The following is an 18,205-nucleotide window of genomic DNA, read 5'->3' as shown; positions in this document are numbered from 1 at the left end:
AGACTGTGTTTTTTGCAGTTCTAGGCTTCCATAGAGAGTTCTGCAGGATTCCCATGGGGCTGAAGTGATTCATGGGGTCACAAAGAGTCGGACACGACTGAGCAACTGAACTGAACAGAAGCGGGATGGGGAGGAGGCTGAATTCTGGTCCCTACTCCTTCATGTAGGGCTTCCCTGGTGGCGCTAGTGGTAACAAATCTGCCTGCCAGTGCAGGAGATATAAAAGTCATAGGTTTGATCCCTGGGTTGGGAAGATCCCCTGGAGAAGGAAATGGCAACTTACTCCAGTATTCTTGCCTAGAGAATTCCATAGACAGAGGAGCTGACAGGTTACAGTCCATGGGGTCGCAAAGAGTCAGACATGACTGAGTGACTTTCACTTTCTAAAGGAAATTATCCTGTGGGTCGCATAAAGGATCTAAGGTACTCTCTAGGAGACCTAGTGACCCTCTGACAACCACTGGTAAGTTGTCCATTCCTGGAAAGATGTTATATTAACATGTAGCTGAATTCTTTTCTCAAACTTGACCTCGGATTTGCCATAAAAGCAAGAGAGGGAGGTTAATGGAATCCCCCAAATGATATAAAACTGGGAGGAAATTCCTGGTGAGAGATTGGAAGATGGTTAGATTCCCATTTGGGATTGATGGGGGAAGGGGGGACGTGGGACATAACCTTCATAGGGGGTGGGGGGCTAGGTGTGGGAGAGAGTTTTCAGAGTATGCTAATTCTGTTTTCTACGTTGCCCTTTCTCCACCAGAGACTCTAAGAGGCAGGAAAGCAGCACAGTCTGGGGTTGACAGAGGCCAGCTGGAGGGAGGAGCAGACAACACAGTGAACTTGCCAGCACTCTGGCTTGTTTTCCTCCTAACAAGACGCCCCTCCTCCATCAGGCTCCCACCCCTTCAGTCTCATCAGGTGTTTTAGCCTGGAGATGACGGTGTTGAAAAATGTGAGGCTCTAGGAGACAATTTTACCCCGAGTGCCCAAGACTGAGGTATGAGAGAGTCCAGAGAATCTGCCTGGCAATGCGAGAGATGCAGGAGATGCGGGTTCAGTCCCTAGGTGGGGAGATCCCCTGGAGGAGGAAATGGCAATGCTCTCCAGTATTCTTGCCTAGGAAGCCTGGCAGGGTGCAGTCCATGGGATCGCAAAAGAGATTTAGCAACTACACAACCACAACAAGCAGATGTCTGTTCCCAACTCACCAGAAGCAATCCAAGCTTGGGCCTGAGATTTTCTTCCCCTTCTCCGTTTTGCATTTGCAGTCAAGGTAGCAGATAATCTAAGGGAAATGTGAGCTCATGGGCAGCAACTGGAAGACCACTGAGAAGTGTAAGTATTGTCATCTAAAGACACACTGGAGTACTGGATGAAGAGGACTTCATGGGCCAGAGAGAAGAATCATTTATAATTAGTCTAATAATATACTAAAAATGGTAAGAGCAAATATTGGAAGCTTGAAGCTATTCCATCCATTATGAAGAAAAAACAAAATGGGGATATGAAACATAAAAAAATAAAATAACAGGGGATTCTCTGGCAGTCTTGTGGTTAAGACTCTATGCTTCCATTGCAGGGGGGCACAGGTTCGATTCCTGGCTGGGAACTAAGATCCTGAAAGCCATGTGGTATGCCCAAAAAATAAATAAAATAAAGATTGATAGTAGAATGGATAAAAATAACAAATTAATAAACTGGAATATTAAAACAAGATCCTGTAAAAAAGGATGGGGACAACAGATGGAAATACAAAAGAACTATTGATTTGGGCAAAAAGTCATAGAGTTGAAATTTCAGAAGAAAAAGAAAAAAATCAAGGTAAGGGAGGAAAATTTTGAAGAAATAATTTTGAGAATTTCTTAAAATTACAAAAAAAACCCCACACAAAAACCTAAGAACTCAGTTTTAAAAGACTTATAAGATGCCAAAAAATAAAGGATAGGAGCACTCAGTGGGAAATATTTCAGTGAAATATATGACCACTGAAAATTAATAGGAAACCCTTCAAAGTTTTTAAAGAATAAAAGCTCATCACATATAAGAAAAAAGAATCAGATGGACATTAGACTTCTCAGTAGTACCCTAGATACATAAAGTAATATTTTCATGGTGCTGAAGGGGAAAAAAAACAACAGCATTGAACACATAATTTTCTATATAGCTAATTTTTTTTAAATCTCAAAGTGACACAAAAATATTAACAAAAACCATATTTGAAAATAAAATTGGGTTGAATATTCCACTAAGAAAAATATATTACCAGGAAAACACTACTTGATATAGGAAATAAAGATAAGTTAGAAATTTTCATTCTTGTTTAAATAATCAAGGACTAAAAAATAGAGAGAGAAAACTTACTATAATAATCCGAACTAAAACTCTATAGAATATCAGTACTTCATGTGTGATCTGAGTGAAGAAGTACAGGCAGAAGGGCTGGGTGAGACTGTGCTAAGGACAGTTGGAAAAAATAGATATTGATAAATTTAGGAAACTGTTGGGAAAAGACAAACATATTGATTCCAACTCACATCATGAGGGTTATTTAACACTGATTCCAAAGTCCAATAAAGATAAGAAAAGACAATTGGACTGATTTCACTTGAAACCATAGATGTAAAAAATTCTAAATAATATCTAACCAACTCCAACTATGTATTTCAAAACTCTACTAGAATGAACCACTTTCTTTGTTGAGAGAACTCTTCTTTTCTTTTAAGCTGGGTGGGTTCTGTGGGGACTCACTCTCTTGTAGAGTTAGCCGTCACTAAAACTTGAAGTCATATTCCATTCCTAGTAATTTTCTCTTCTAAAGTCCTAGAGAAATCATCTATTCCAAATCCTGCATTTTATTTACAATAATACTGGAAACCAAAGATGAAATGATTTCTCTAACATCATTTAGCAAATTAGCTGTTTGGTGGAGAATTTAAATCTAGTTTCATAGAGTCCCAGAGCAACACACATTTCTTTCAACTGTATGGCCTTTCTGCTAAATCTCTCTCACTAATTCTTCCTAAGGTATTACTAACTAAGGTCCTAATGTCTCATTCTGTTTTTTCTATTTATTTATTTATTCAAAAACTGCCCTGATAATCAGCAAAAAACACATTATGTGTTGAATGTAAGAAAATGACTTAGAAAATCATCCTGTAATCAGCTCTGGGATTTTTTGGAGGGAATGATGCTGAAGCTGAAACTCCAGTACTTTGGCCACCTCATGCAAAGAGCTGACTCATTGGAAAAGACTCTGATGCTAGGAGGGACTGGGGGCAGGAGGAGAAGGGGACGACAGAGGATGAGATGGCTGGATGGCATCACTGACTGGATGGACGTGAGTCTGAGTGAACTCCGGGAGTTGGTGATGGACAGAGAGGCCTGGCGTGCTGCGATTCATGGGGTCGCAAAGAGTCGGACACAACTGAGCGACTGAACTGAAATGAACTGAACTGAACTGAATCAGTCAACCCCTAGGAGATACAGTGAAATATGGATATGGCTCTTAATTGAATTTGCAGTTAGCTGAGCAAACAATGTACCCAACAGCTCCTTGTGTCATGTGTTGCTTGTTTACGGGCTGAAGCACAGCAGTGTTCACTCGGACCCTCTGAAGGAAGAGTTCTCTGACCTGGGATGGTCAGGGAATGTTTGCTTGAGGTCACTGGACTCAGGAACTTCAACTTTGTGCCATTATGAGAATGTATTAACCTCTTTACCACTTGTCCCAAACTGTCTGGACCCAAAAGAGTTGAAACAATGAGAAAGAGGCTTAGATTTACAGATAGACCCTTTCTGGGTGGACTTGAGCAAGGGTGATTCGAGAAATCCCTGTGGTACCCAGGCCTGGGAGTCTTATTATGGTTTAGACTTCTAGGAGGCAGGGTTAGAGGTTGAGATCATAAAGAAAAACATAAAATTTGTTTGTTTTCAAGTTACTTTTTATTTTGCTTTTTTAAAATTTTATATTGGAGTATAATTGATTAGCAATGTGTTAGTTTCAGGCATACAGCAAAGTGATTTGGTTCGGTTCAGTTCAGTTGCTCAATCGTATCTGACTCTTTGCGACCCTATGAATCGTAGCATGCCAAGCCTCTCTGTCCATCACCAACTCCCGGAGTTCACTCAGACTCACGCCCATCGAGTCAGTGATGCCATCCAGCCATCTCATCCTCTGTCGTCCCCTTCTCCTCCTGCCCCCAATCCCTCCCATCATCAGGGTCTTTTCCAATAAGTCAACTCTTCGCATGAGGTGGCCAAAGTACTGGAGTTTTAGCTTTAGCATCATTCCTTCCAAAGAAATCCCAGGGCTGATCTCCTTCAGAATGGACTGGTTGGATCTCCTTGCACTATTCTTTTTCAAATTCTTTTTCCATTTAAGTTATTACAGAGTAATGAACAGAGTTTCCTGTGCTGTACAGTGAGACCTTGTTGGTTATTTACTTTAATTATAGAAGTGTGTGCCTTCAAGTTAGTTTTTAAAAGGCCAAATTTGATCAGTGTAGTTAGAGCTCACCTTGATGTGGGATGTGCAAAACTTTATATGGTGATGGCTGCAGGTCCCTGACAGGACTACAACACCCACCCAGCTTTCAGCTTCATACATCTGCTGCCTCAACCCAGGAACCAAGATCAATGTTCCACATGATCACGGAAACAAAAAGATTTGCTAAAAGCTAGTCACATCTGTAGATCTGTCATCAGTAAGGTTGTACAGGCTGCATGGTGAATGCAGGTCTCATTTCTGATTCTCTGATATGTCAAAGAACAGGAAGATGACTTAAGAAAACGTCTGACTCCAGATAGACCAGAGTTCTCTACTCTTTACATAATCCCTTCCACCAAGAACTGTGACGAAAACTGGGTCTTCTGTTAATGGAAAAACAAAGCTCACTTTTCATAAGGTCTTGTTTTTTGTTTTCAGGCAGGTTGCCATTTAGTTAACATTTACAGAAAGCTTTAATTACACAATAGGTTGCAGCACTATTGCTGACAGTAAATTTAATTTCCATGACCTCAAATTAGCTTAACTGTTGATTTCACCGTCATTGAAATTGACATAATCCTGTTGACTGAGGATCTTTCACTGCTATGGTAACTGTAAAGCACACAGATTAAAATGCAAATTACTGAGTTATTGGCAGAAATGAGCACATCATTCCTGCAAGTTGTTTTATAAACCTAGTTCCCCTGAACATTTTGAAGGCTAAATTTCTCCATTTAAACAGCCCAGCTTCTTAGATGATGTAGATTCAAGGCCATGATCTTTCAGGGCTTAGTATTACCCTCATACTGTGCAGATGGTGAAGAAGCTGAAGGCCACTACATGCCCTGTACGCATGCCAAGACACTTCAGTTATGTCCGACTCTTTGCAACCCCATGGGCTGTAGCCCACCAGGCTTTCTGCACCTAAGCAATGTTTAAGAACCACTTTGGTAGGTGCCAATTTTTGATAGTTTCTTTACCCATTTCAGCTCTACAAAATAATCTAATGGTTTGCTTGGATCCAGAGTATAGTCAAGTCCTTTTTTTTTTTTAAAAAGGGCAACCTTTTCAGAAATTCCCTAGTATTCCCTTCATGCTTCCAGTGCTGAGGTCACGGGTTCAATCCCTGGTCAGGAAACTAAGACCTCATTTGACAAAAGGTTAAAAAAAAAAAAAAGAACAAACTTTCTCCTCTCTCAAGTTATAGATCTGCTTAGAATGCTATGATTCTTTCTAATTACAAGCAGCAGTGATTAGGCAGAATAAATCTTAAATAGTCATTATGCATGGAGAAGGCAATGACACCCCACTCTAGTACTCTTGCCTGGAGAATCCCATGGACGGAGGAGCCTGATAGGCTGCAGTCCATGGGGTCACTAAGAGTCGGACACAACTGAGCGACTTCTCTTTCACTTTTCACTTTCATGCATTGGAGAAGGAAATGGCAACCCACTCCAGTGTCCTTGCCTGGAGAATCCCAGGGACGGGGGAGCCTGGTGGGCTTCTGTCTATGGGGTCGCACAGAGTCAGACACAACTGAAGCGACTTAGCAGCAGCAGCAGCAGCAGTCATTATGCAAACCCTGTGTCTCCTTAGGGACACTATTATGCCATTGAAACCACTGATTAGGGAGCCATCTGAGCCCTAGGCCTCTGGTACTCAGTTTTTCTCCGTGTGATGTGACATACTGTAAACTGTAGAATTTCCACATCAAATAAGTTCTTTGCCATCACGTGCACCCAACAAAAAAAAAGAAAGATAATTGAATATTTTCTAACATTAATCCTTTCTAAAATATATGAGTAAGTCAAGAAGCAGACATTACTTTACCAACAAAAGTCTGTCTAGTCAAAGCTATGGTTTTTCCAGTAGTCCTGTATGGATGTGAGAGTTGGACTATAAAGAAAGCTGAGCGCTGAAGTACTGATGCTTCTGAACTGTGGTGTTGAAGAAGACTCTTGAGAGTCCCTTGGACTGCAAGGAGATCAAACCAGTCAATCCTAAAGGAAATCAGTCCTGAATAATCATTGGAAGGACTGATGCTGAGGCTGAAATTCCAATACTTTGGCCACCTGATGTGAAGAACCAACTCATTTGAGAAGACCCTGATGCTGGGAAAGATTGAAGGTGGGAGGAGAAGGGGACGACAGAGGATGAGATGGTTGGATGGCATCACCGACGCCATGGACATGAATTTGAGTAAACTCCGGAGGTTGGTGATGGACAAGGAAGCCTGGCATGCTGCAGTCCATAGAGTCACAGAGTGGGACATGACTGAGTGACTAAACAGAACTGAACTGAAGTTAAGATTACCTTGTATTGCCAGTAACAATGACATAATCCATAGTAGATGAGTCTCTGAGGCAGTCCTCCTTGGAAGCACACAGTGATTTCAGATGTTGGCTTATAGTTATTTTATAATCTCGCCACTGCTTTATTAATTACACAGGTTTCAATTAATGTTTAGCAAACTTAATTTGCCATCACTCTAGCTTCACAGTATTTATGCATGGGGACAGCAATAATTTTTCCTTTTTTAAATTTCAAAATAAGTATTCTTCCTCCCTTGATAAAAGTTTGTAGAATATCCAAATCATTAAGGGAACATGAACAACTCTTTTTAATCCCATTATCCAGGATAATCACTCTCCACAATTTAATGCACACCATCATAGAATATTAAAATACATATGTAATTAAACCATTTTTAGAATGTTTCCATCTTCATTATCCTTTTGCATGAATCTAGTTCCTCTTGGACGCAATCTGTTCACCAATAAAGCTTCATAGAAAGGAGAGGGCAGATATTGTCTCAAGAAACAAGAAGATGTGACTCACGGGGGTGTTCCAACAAGATTGGAAGAAGTAATATTTCCTACATAGAAAGCTCTTCTACATGGAAAGGACAAAATACTTTCCCATCAAAAATCCATTAAATGATGTACCATATTTCACTTAATTGATCATTTTTTGTTAATTTTAGAATGTTTCCAAATTAACCATTAAAATTGACAGTATGAAAAATTATGTGAAAGTGAAAGTTGCTCAGTCATGTCCAACTCTTTGCAACCGCATGGACTATACCGCCCATGGAATTCTCCAGGCCAGAATACTGGAGTGGATAGCCTTTCCCTTCTCCAGAGGATCTTCCCAACCCATAAATCGAACCCAGGTCTCCCGTATTGCAGGCAGATTCTTTATCAGCTAAGCCACAAGGGAAGCACCCCTCCCCCACCGCCAACAAAAATTATATAGATGTATCTTTATGATCATTTCCTTAGGATAATTTCCTAGATGCTCTGAATACCCATTTTTGGTTAACATGGTCAAATTATACCTATAGTACCAGTTTGCATTCACCTGTAAAAGATAAGTGAGGCCATTTCTCTATACTCTCATCAGCATTAGCACTTATAAAAATCTATTTGTGAATATTCTGAAACACATTGTCTTCCTACAAGGAACTTGTTCTTTCTCAGCAGCTTCAAAGGAATTTTATGATTGCTGGGTCCTTGCTCCAAATCCCATCATTTTTCATTTCTTCCAAAGACCACATTAAATCTATGAGCGGTTCATGCTTGTTAATGACTCTGAAGTAGACATGGGTGGTAAAAAACAGAAGTATCAACTGGAAAAAAAAATTCCATAATATGGCACCAGAACAGAAGTTGTTTCCAGAATTCAACTTGGATCTTAGGCAAAAAAATTAAAGCAAAATGTGTTTAATTGATTTGTCATTCAGAAAAATTAAAGTTCTGATGTGGCAATGAGCCTATAATATATTCTCAAAATGAATATGTCAACTTTCATGGCCCTGAGCTGAGAATGTAAAGCCATTTTGAAGGGCAAGTGTACAACTCACTGTGGTTCAAATGGGTTTAGGGTGAATATTGCCCTACTGACCTTTATTTAATGAAACAGATATTGAAATGGCCCTCTGTTAGAAAAGTTAAAGAGCCATCCTTGGAACATTCTTGGAACAATAATTCTTTGGGAGAACATTGTATCACCCTTGTGATGGGATGAGCACGGCGCACACAAATTGCAAAATGAGAAACTGCGAAAGTAGAACTCCTGCTTCAGAACAACTGAAGAGAAAATTAATGATCCGGGGGAATTCCACTTGAAAGATACTTACTGAGCACCTACTAAATGTTGGATGACATAATTCATCTCCTCTAACATGTATAATGAACCTGCAAGGGGAGTATTGCCATAACTTTTTTTAGGAAAGTGAGGATTAGAGAGGTCAAATGGGATCACATAGTTGTAAATGGGGGGCTAGAATTTGAACCCTGAATGTTATGATTCCAAGATTTTATGAATTACATCAATATTGCCTTCTCCATCCTAAACACACTCCTAGGCTCGGGGGAAACACAAGTGAAGATGTGGTCCCATATTTGACTAACATTTCATCTCCCCTGGTAGAAATGCACAGTGAAGAGCTCACCTGTTTGTAATTCAGGAAAGCACAGATATGATTTTCTGGGTTCTGCTTGTAAGAAGTACTTAAATCCTTCCTGAATTTGGAGCACACTTGTGTATACAAGTAACCAACACTAAAGGTAGCTTGTTTTATGTATGAAAGTTTAATCTACGATTATTTTTTTTTAACCTATGGTTCTTCATCAGAATTATTCCTGCAAAGCTCTGTAAAATTACGTAAATTTTTTTCTTTGGAATCTTTTAATTAGGGCCAGGATTAGGGTAAGGTGAAAGAGGCATTTTGTTTGGGTACAAAATCTAATTTTGAGAAGAAAACTAGTCTCCCCTCTGTGGTAAAAGGAATAAGCTTAGAGAAACTGTGTCTTTGACAATTTTGTATTCATTAATTCACAGTAATTAGTAGATGTTATTAATTAGTACTTACTATGTTAGCCAAGATTTACTGATCTCCTACTAGGTGTCAGGCTCCATGCCACGCTCAAGGTGTTTGTAAGGAACAGGCTCCCTCAACTGATGTGGGTTTATCTTAGGGAGAGTCAGGAAGCAGCGCCCCCTACCTGAGTGGTCCTTCCTCGTGGCTCTGGATGATGTGGAGAGCAGCGGCTCTCCCAATCTGATGCCAGCCCCGTGGACGGACTCCATTCTTTGCTGAAGAAACTAAGGCATTTTTATCAGTGAGGCTGAAGAGACTGTATCTCGAGAAAGGAGGTTTGGCAGCCGTAGGTCAGTATCAATTGGCACTGTCAAGGACTTCTAGTGACATACAATTTGCGAAAGAAGTGCAAAAACTCTTTTTAAGATAAAACCCTTTCCGGTCCATTGCAGCAAACTGATGCACTGAGTGATGACTTAGCAGAGACATCCGTTCATATGCCCTTTATGCTTGACGAGAAAGTGAGAGGATGGCAGCAATCATCCCAATAAGTCAGAAGCACTTAGCCTGCTGGGAAAGGAAATAAAATCCCACTGGAGGCTCCTGTGTCCTGATGAACACTCACAGCCATATTACAGAATTATTTTAATTTTTCAGGGTGTGTTCATTTACCTCTGACTCTTTGCAACTCCATGGACTGCAGCCAGCCAGGCTCCTTTTTCCATGGCATTTTCCAGGCAAGAATACTAGAGTGGGTCGCTATTTCTCCCTCCAGGGGAATCTTCCCCATCCTGGGTTCAAACCCGCATCTCCTGCGTCTTGTGCATTGGCAGGTGGATTCTTTATCACTGAGCCACCTGGGAAGAGGGTAGAACTCTTTAGATGAGATCAGAGACAATGTGACTAGCAGGCTACATTCTGGCAAATAAATGCCTATCTACCTGATACCCTGAGGTTTTAGGGTATCAATGTGATTAAGTAGGTCAGCTTAATCACATTGAGATACCAGTAATGATTAATAAAAAAAAATAGTATTGAATGCTACAGAAACCACACACAGATATTGTATGTGCTGGCTGGAACAAAATCTGAACCTACAGTTTGTAACTGAAGGGAAAAAACCCTTCTTCAACACTGTATAAATCCCCTCAAGGTAAAAAATGTTGGAGAGCCAAACCATTTTTTTAGGAGTGTCTAATTCAGTTGAGCGGAGAAGGCAATGGCAACCCACTCCAGTACTTTGCCTGGAAAATCCCGTGGACGGAGGAGCCTGGTAGGCTACAGTCCATGGGGTCGCTAAGAGTCGGACACGACTGGGCGACTTCACTTTCACTTTTCACTTTCATGCATTGGAGGAGGAAATGGCAACCCACTCCAGTGTTCTTGCCTGGAGAATCCCAGGGACGGTGGGGCCTGGTGGGCTGCTGTCTATGGGGTCGCGCAGAGTCGGACACAACTGAAGCGACTTAGCAGCAGCAGCAGCAATTCAGTTGAGAAATACTTCTCTCTTGGGGGTGGAGGGTTTGGGAGGGTAGGTCTTTTTTTTTTTTTTTTTTTAAACCACATCAGTGATGTTTACATGTGAATCTTAGTTGTGCTCCCGGGCATCTGTTATTTGACAGAAATGACCAGAACATTTAATGAGGGATTTTTCATTTGCCATTTGTGAATTAAGTCAAGGCTGTTGGGGTCTCTAATTGTGAGTAATTAGGATAATGAGCAAATAGTCAGACAGTATGTATTTCAGATTTCAGAAACATGCACACAGCCCATGAGGAAGTTGAAATGCCAAGGGCTAAACTCCAAAGGAACTTGGAGCGTTGGACAGCATGAGAGATGAAATTGGTAGACAAGCTATTCCTAAAGAAAGCAGTGTAGACCATGGCTGTGCTGAAAAGAGAGGGTGTTCTCCAGGCCAAATTATGCCACAGAATACACATTTAAAATGTGTTAGTTGCTCCTATACCTTTGCTTTCTTCCCCTCTTGTTTTTATTCCTCCTTTCCCTCCACCTTGCCCTATGCCACATGCTTTTTTGATTCCATTGTTTTCTTTCATACTTTTTGTCTTAATTGTTCTCATTTTTTTATCATCTGTCATTTCCCCAATCTTATCCTTTCAATCTGATTCATCTCATTTTTAGAATTGTTTTAAAATAAAGAATTTCTTTGTATTCCAGTGACCTTTGCATAATTTCCAAGATCAATACTTTCTAGTACAGGAGATTCACTCCTTCCTCAAACATTGAGTTGATTCAGTGCCTACAGCAAGCCAGAACTCTACCAGCTCAATGTGTTCATCGCTTTCTGTGACAGTGTTATTTGCCAGCTTGGGCCAATCTGACTTTAGGGTTTATCCACTAAGGGATATGCTATAGAATGACTTCTGGTCTAGTTTACTAAGTGCCCCTTAGCCCAACCACTTGTTTCTGCTGAAATGAGTACTCTTTATATTGCACACTTAGAAGAGAAAAGAGATCTCTAATATATCTGTTGAACCAGAAAGAAAAGTCACAGTGGCCATCCATGCCCTTATTCTCCCGTTACTGGTCTGATGCAGGACAGTCTTGTCTGAACATTAGTCCCTTGGTATTGATATGACTGATCATGGATGATGATCAGCTCCTTCTGGACCATGACTGGGTCATACTGTACTATACTTCCCCCTCCTCATCAGGGAGGGAAAAGGAATCAGAAGAGCATGGCAAGGTTCAGGATAACATCTAGATAACATGATTAGATGCCACCTGCAGCTTCCCCAGACTATGAACAGACTCTAGAATTTTTGCAATACTGTCTACTTGCAAAATTTGAAAGCAAGTTTACTCTGTTGGAGTGACTGCCCTCCAAGAGTCCCTTCCATTCTTACAGACCTTGCATGGTGTTTTGGGTTTGTGTCATTTATTTCAGAAGATAAGTTGAAGTTTGAACTCCTACAACCTTAGAACATGACCTTATTTGGAAATAGGGTCATTGCAGATGTAACTGGTTAGTATGAGGTCAAGGAACGTGGAGACAGAATATATAGATGATAAGCTAAATAATCAACATGACAACACTGAGAAATGTCGCAGTGTTTGATGGATTATTCTAACAATATTTTAGTCTCAAGTACTGGTATGCACAATGAAGACTATGAGTTGGGGGAAGAAGAGAGTGCTGTGGGCTGGGGTGAAAAAGTAGGTAGAAAAGTAGGCTATTGAAAGTGGTAAGGACTTGAATAAGGTCATGTGGACGGGGGCGGGAAGCAGGACATAGCAAGATTGAGAGGAGAGGACTGCTGATATCAGCCTCCTCTATGATTCTAGGGCATTTTGTTGACATATCTTTTATAGAAACTATTATATAATGTTATAGCCTCTATTGAGAGCTTTTATTTTTTGCTTTAAAATTTTTTTTAATTATGAAAGTACAGCACATTTACAGGAGACCTGGAAAATACAGAACAAATCTACATATAGTTCCACTATATATTGCAATTAATTTTTAAGTAGATAAATTAAGATTTCTAGTTGGAGTTTCAATATCAAACTCTATTGAGAGCTTTCTAAGGGCAGAGATATAGTTAATTCACTTGAAAAATATTTGGCATCTATCATATAGTAGGCATGCAATAAGTGTTGAGTTAACAGACAGATGGGTGAATAAATGGAGGAATAAAGGCTGAAACTGCATGATTTGACAGGCTACTTTGTAGCCTGGTACCACACTGAGGAGGACCCTGAATATCAGGCTAGGGGGCTAAACAAAAGAAGATCTGGCTGCCATTGTCAAAGATGGAGGTGACACTGGAGAGTTATTTTAGAAAGATGTATTTATTAGTGATAAACACATGGAAGGGATGAGCCCAGAGAAGGAAAACTTATTAAGGAAATATTTCAATGGTACAGACCTAGGGATTCTCTAAGATGTTCCACATCACTTCATTTTTAGAAAAGATCCATATGATGTTATGTAAAGAATTACTATCAGGTTCCCTGTGAGTCAGCAGGAGAGGAGAAGCTAGAATCACTCTAGTGTCCTTTATTACAGGACACCAGGAGAGAATGTTAAGTGGCTGGCTGACTTGCCAGGCTCCTTGTGCAACCTTGTGTTTGCTCAGAATTCACTCCCCTCTGCAGAGACCTTGGTGGTAAGTGATGATCAGATGGCGACTTTGCACATGGCCATCGGTCATAATGGAGGGAAGTGGATCCTGAGTGCAGTTCAGTTGCTCAGTCGTGTCCAACTCTTTGTGACCCCATGGACTGCAGCACGCCAGGCCTCCCTGTCCATCACCAACTCCCAGAGTTTACTCAAACTCATGTTCTTTGAGTCAGTGATGCCATCCAACCATCTCATCTTCCGTCGTCCCTTTCAATCTTTCCCAGCATCAGGGGCTTTTCCAATGAGTCAGTTCTTCATATTAGGTGGCCAAAGTATTGGAGTTTCAACTTCAGCATCAGTCCTTCCAATGAAGATTCAGGACTGATTTCCTTTAGGATGGACTGGTTGGATCTCCTTGCAGTTCAAGGGACTCTCAAGAGTCTTCTCCAACACCACAGTTCAAAAGCATCAATTCTTCAGAGCTCAGCTTTCTTCATAGTCCAACTCTCACATCCATACATGACTACTGGATAAACCATAGCTTTGATTAAATGGACCTTTGTTATGTCTCTGCTTTTTAATATGCTGTCTAGGTTGGTCATAACTTTTCTTCCAAGGAGTAAGCGTCTTTTAATTTCATGGCTGCAGTCACCGTCTGCAGTGCTTTGGGAGCCCCAAAAATAAAGTCTGTCACTGTTTCCAATGTTTCCCCATCTCCTTGCCATGATCTTAGCTTTCTGAATGTTGAGCTTTAAGCCAACTTTTTCATTCTCGTCTTTCACTTTCATCAGAGGCCCTTTAGTTCTTCTCTGCTTTCTGCCATAAGGGTGAAGTCATCTGCATATCTGAGGTTATTGGTATTGCTCCCGACAATCTTGATTCCAGCTTGTGCTTCTTCCAGCCCAGCGTTTCTCATGATGTACTCTAAAGTTAAGTAACCTAGGTGACAATATACAGCTTTGACATACTCCTTTCTCAATTTAGGACCAGTCTGTTGTTCCATGTCCAGTTCTAACTGTTGCTTCCTGACCTGCATACAAATTTCTCAAGAAGGTCAGGTGGTCTGGTATTCCCATCTCTTGAAGAATTTTCCACAGATTGTTGTGATCCAACCAGTCAAGGGCTTTGGCATAGTCAATAAAGCAGAAGTAGATGTTTTTCTGGAAGTCTCATGCTTTTCCATGATCCAACGGATGTTGGTAATTTGATCTCTGGTTCCTCTGCCTTTTCTAAATCCAGCTTGAACATCTGGAAGTTCACGGTTCATGTACTACTGAAGTGTGGCTTGGAGAATTTTAAGCGTTGCTAGCATTACTAGAGTGTGAGATGAGTGCAACTGTGTTGCAGTTTGAGGATTCTTTGGCATTGCATATCTTTGGGATTGGAATGAAAACTGATCTTTTCCAGTCCTATGGCCACTGCTGAGTTTTCCAAATTTGCTGGCATATTGAGTGCAGCACTTTCACAGCATCATCTTTCAGGATTTGAAATAGCTCAGCTGGAATTCCACCACCTCCACTAGCTTTGTTTGTAGTGATGCTTCCTAAAGCCCACTTGACTTCACATTCCAGGATGTCTGGCTGTAGGTGAGTGATCACACCATTGTGGTTCTCTGGGTCATGAAGATCTTTTTTGTGTAGTTCTTCTGTGTATTCTTGCCACCTCTTCTTAATATCTTTTGCTTCTGCTAGGTCCATACCATTTCTGTCCTTTATTGTGCCCATCTTTGCATGAAATATGCCCTTGGTATCTCAAATTTTCTTTAAGAGATCTCTAGTCTCTCTTATTCTATTGTTTTCCTCTATTTCTTTGCATTGATCCCTGAGGAAGGCTTTCTTATCTCTCCTTGCTATTCTTTGGAACTCTGCATTCAAATGGGTATATCTTTCCTTTTCTCCTTTGCCCTTTGCTTCTCTTCTTTTCACAGCTATTTGTAAGGCCTCCTCAGACAACAATTTGCCTTTTTGCATTTCTTTTTCTTGGGTATGGTCTTGATCCCTGCTTCCTGTACAATGTCACGAACCTCTGTCCATAGTTCTTCAGGCACTCTGTCTATCAGATCTAATCCCTTGAATCTATTTCTCACTTCCACTGTATGATCGTAAGGGATTTGATTTAGGTCATACCTGAATGGTCTAGTGGTTTTCCCTACTTTTTTCAATTTAAGTCTAAATATGGCAATAAGGAATTCATGATCTGAGTCACAGTTAGCTCCTGGTCTTGTTTTTTTGCTGACTGTATAGAGCTTCTCCATCTTGGGCTGCAAAGAATAAAATCAATTGGATTATTGACCATCTGGTGATGTCCATGTGTAGAGTCTTCTCTTGTGTTTTTGGAAGAGGGTGTTTGCTATGACCAGTGTTTTTTCTTGGCAAAACGTTATTAGCCTTTGCCCTGGTTAATTCTGTACTCCAAGGCCAAATTTGCCTGTTATTCAAGGTATTTCTTGACTTCCTACTTTTTCATTCCAGTCCCCTGTAATGAAAAGGACATCTTTTTTGAGTGTTAGTTCTAGAAAGTCTTGTAGGTCTTCATAGAACCGTTCAACTTCAGCTTCTTCAGTATTACTGGTCAGAGCATAGACTTGGATTACTGTGATATTGAATGGTTTGCTCTGGAAATGAACAGACATCATTCTGTCATTTCTGAGACTGCATCCAAGTACTGCATTTCAGACTCGTGTTGACCATGATGGCTGCTCCATTTCTTCTAAGGGATTCTTGCCCACAGTAGTGGATATAATGGTCATCTGAGTTAAATTCACCCATTCCAGTCCATTTTAGTTCATTGATTCCTAAAATGTCAATGTTCACTCTTGTCATCTCCTGTTTGCCCACTTCCAATTTGCCTTGATTCATGGACCTAACATTCCAGTTTCCTATGCACCCCATTCCAGTACTCTTGCCTGGAGAATCCCATGGATGGAGGAGCCTGGTGGGCTGCAGTCCATGGGGTCGCGGAGAGTCAGACACGACTGAGCGACTTCCCTTTCACTTTTCACTTTCATGCATTGGAGAAGGAAATGGCAACCCACTCCAGTGTTCTTGCCTGGAGAATCCCAGGGACGGGGGAGCCTGGTGGGCTGCCGTCTATGGGGTCGCACAGAGTCGGACACGATTGAAGTGACTTAGCAGTAGCAGTATGCAATATTGCTCTTTATAGCATCGGACTTTACTTCCATCACAAGTCACATTCACAACTGGGTGTTGTTTTTGCTTTGGCTCCATCTCTTCATTCTTTCTGGAGTTATTTCTCCACTGATCTCCAGTAGCATATTGGGCACCTACAGACCTGGGGAGTTCATCTTTCAGTGTCCTATCTTTTTGCCTTTTCATGCTATTCATGAGGTTCTCAAGGCAAGAATGCTGAAGTGGCTTGCCATTCCCTTCTCCAGTGGACCACATTTTGTCAGAGTCGCAGAAATGAACTTTGTTGGTTTCAAGACAACTGGCCTCTCCTCTGGTTAGGCAAGGGTGGAAGTGCCACAGCCCCACCCCTACTCCCTGGTAGAAGCCCTCCATGCCAGGGGTTTAGAATCTTGCTCATGTTAGATGGATGACTTGGCCCCACCTCTGACATGCTAAGCTCATCTTGAGGCCAAAGTCTGAAGCACTGCAAGTATTTTCATGTGGTGCATTGGTGTGTTGAGTTGTGTGCTTCCCACAATTACTACGGAATCCAATGGGGAGATGTCTCTCCTCCCATCAGGTCACTGCACACTATCTGCTCACCAGCCAGTGGGCAGACACCTGCCTCGCTTCCCTCAGCAAAAGGATCTTTGTTCCTGGGAAAGAAAAGAAATCCCTTCACTCTCTTTGAAAGCTGTTTCAAGCACCAACCTACATCTGGCCATTGGGATTGTCTTTGGCCATGTGTTCTGGCAGTTGAAGGGATTTTTGCACCAGAACTTCCATCCCAATAAAAGCAAAAGGAGATGAATGAAAACTCATTCACCAAGACGTTACCCTGTACCCCAGCTGCCTTTGCTATTACCTCTCAAAACCAATGGTTTATCTAGTGTTTTGACTCCTGGAGATGATAATTTTCTCTCCAATATTTAATCAAGAAAAATTTCAGAATATAGTTGAAAGAAATCTGTAGTGTAAATGCATATAACCACATCTAGATTCCAACATTGGTATTTTTTATACTTGCTTTATCATTTATCTGTCCACTTGGAGGGAATTGTTTTTAAACAAGCCCTGTCTTAATACAATGAACACATTTTCTGTAATAATCATGAAATAAAATGAATAATAATATCTAGAAAACAGAGTGAAAAGGTTTATTGGATTTTGTGTAATTTTGCTAGCAAAAATAAAATTAACAAAATAAATATTGCATACAAAATATTATATATAAAATATTATACCTTGCAGCTCACATTCAGTTCCCACTCTTGCTTTACATTTTAAATATAAATTAATTTTGAATGATCACATGAAATTAGCAGATGTGAAATAGTTGCAATTGTTTCTTCATCTTTACAATCATCATTCTATTATTGCTTATTTGAATATTCTCTCTAAGTGCAGGAATTCGTAGTCCCACAGAGGTTTTTGGAAGCAGGAATTCTGCCCCAGTCAGTCAGTCAGTTCAGTCGCTCAGTAGTGTCTGACTCTTTGTGACCCCATGGACTGCAGCATGCCAGGCTTCCCTGTTCATCACCAACTCCCAGAGCTTGCTCAGACTCAAGCCCATCGAGTGGTGATGCCATCCAACCATCTCATCTTCCTTCGTCTCCTTCTCCTCCTGCCTTCCATCTTTCCCAGCATCAGGGTCTTTTCCAGTGAGTCAGTTCTTCCCATCAGGT

The sequence above is a fragment of the Bos grunniens genome, chromosome 1 (genome assembly GCF_055505025.1).
Source record: "Bos grunniens cultivar Pamir isolate PY7600 chromosome 1, Bosgru_T2T1.0, whole genome shotgun sequence".
Classification (NCBI taxonomy): domain Eukaryota; kingdom Metazoa; phylum Chordata; class Mammalia; order Artiodactyla; family Bovidae; genus Bos; species Bos grunniens.
Note: the sequence above shows the minus strand (reverse complement) of the source record.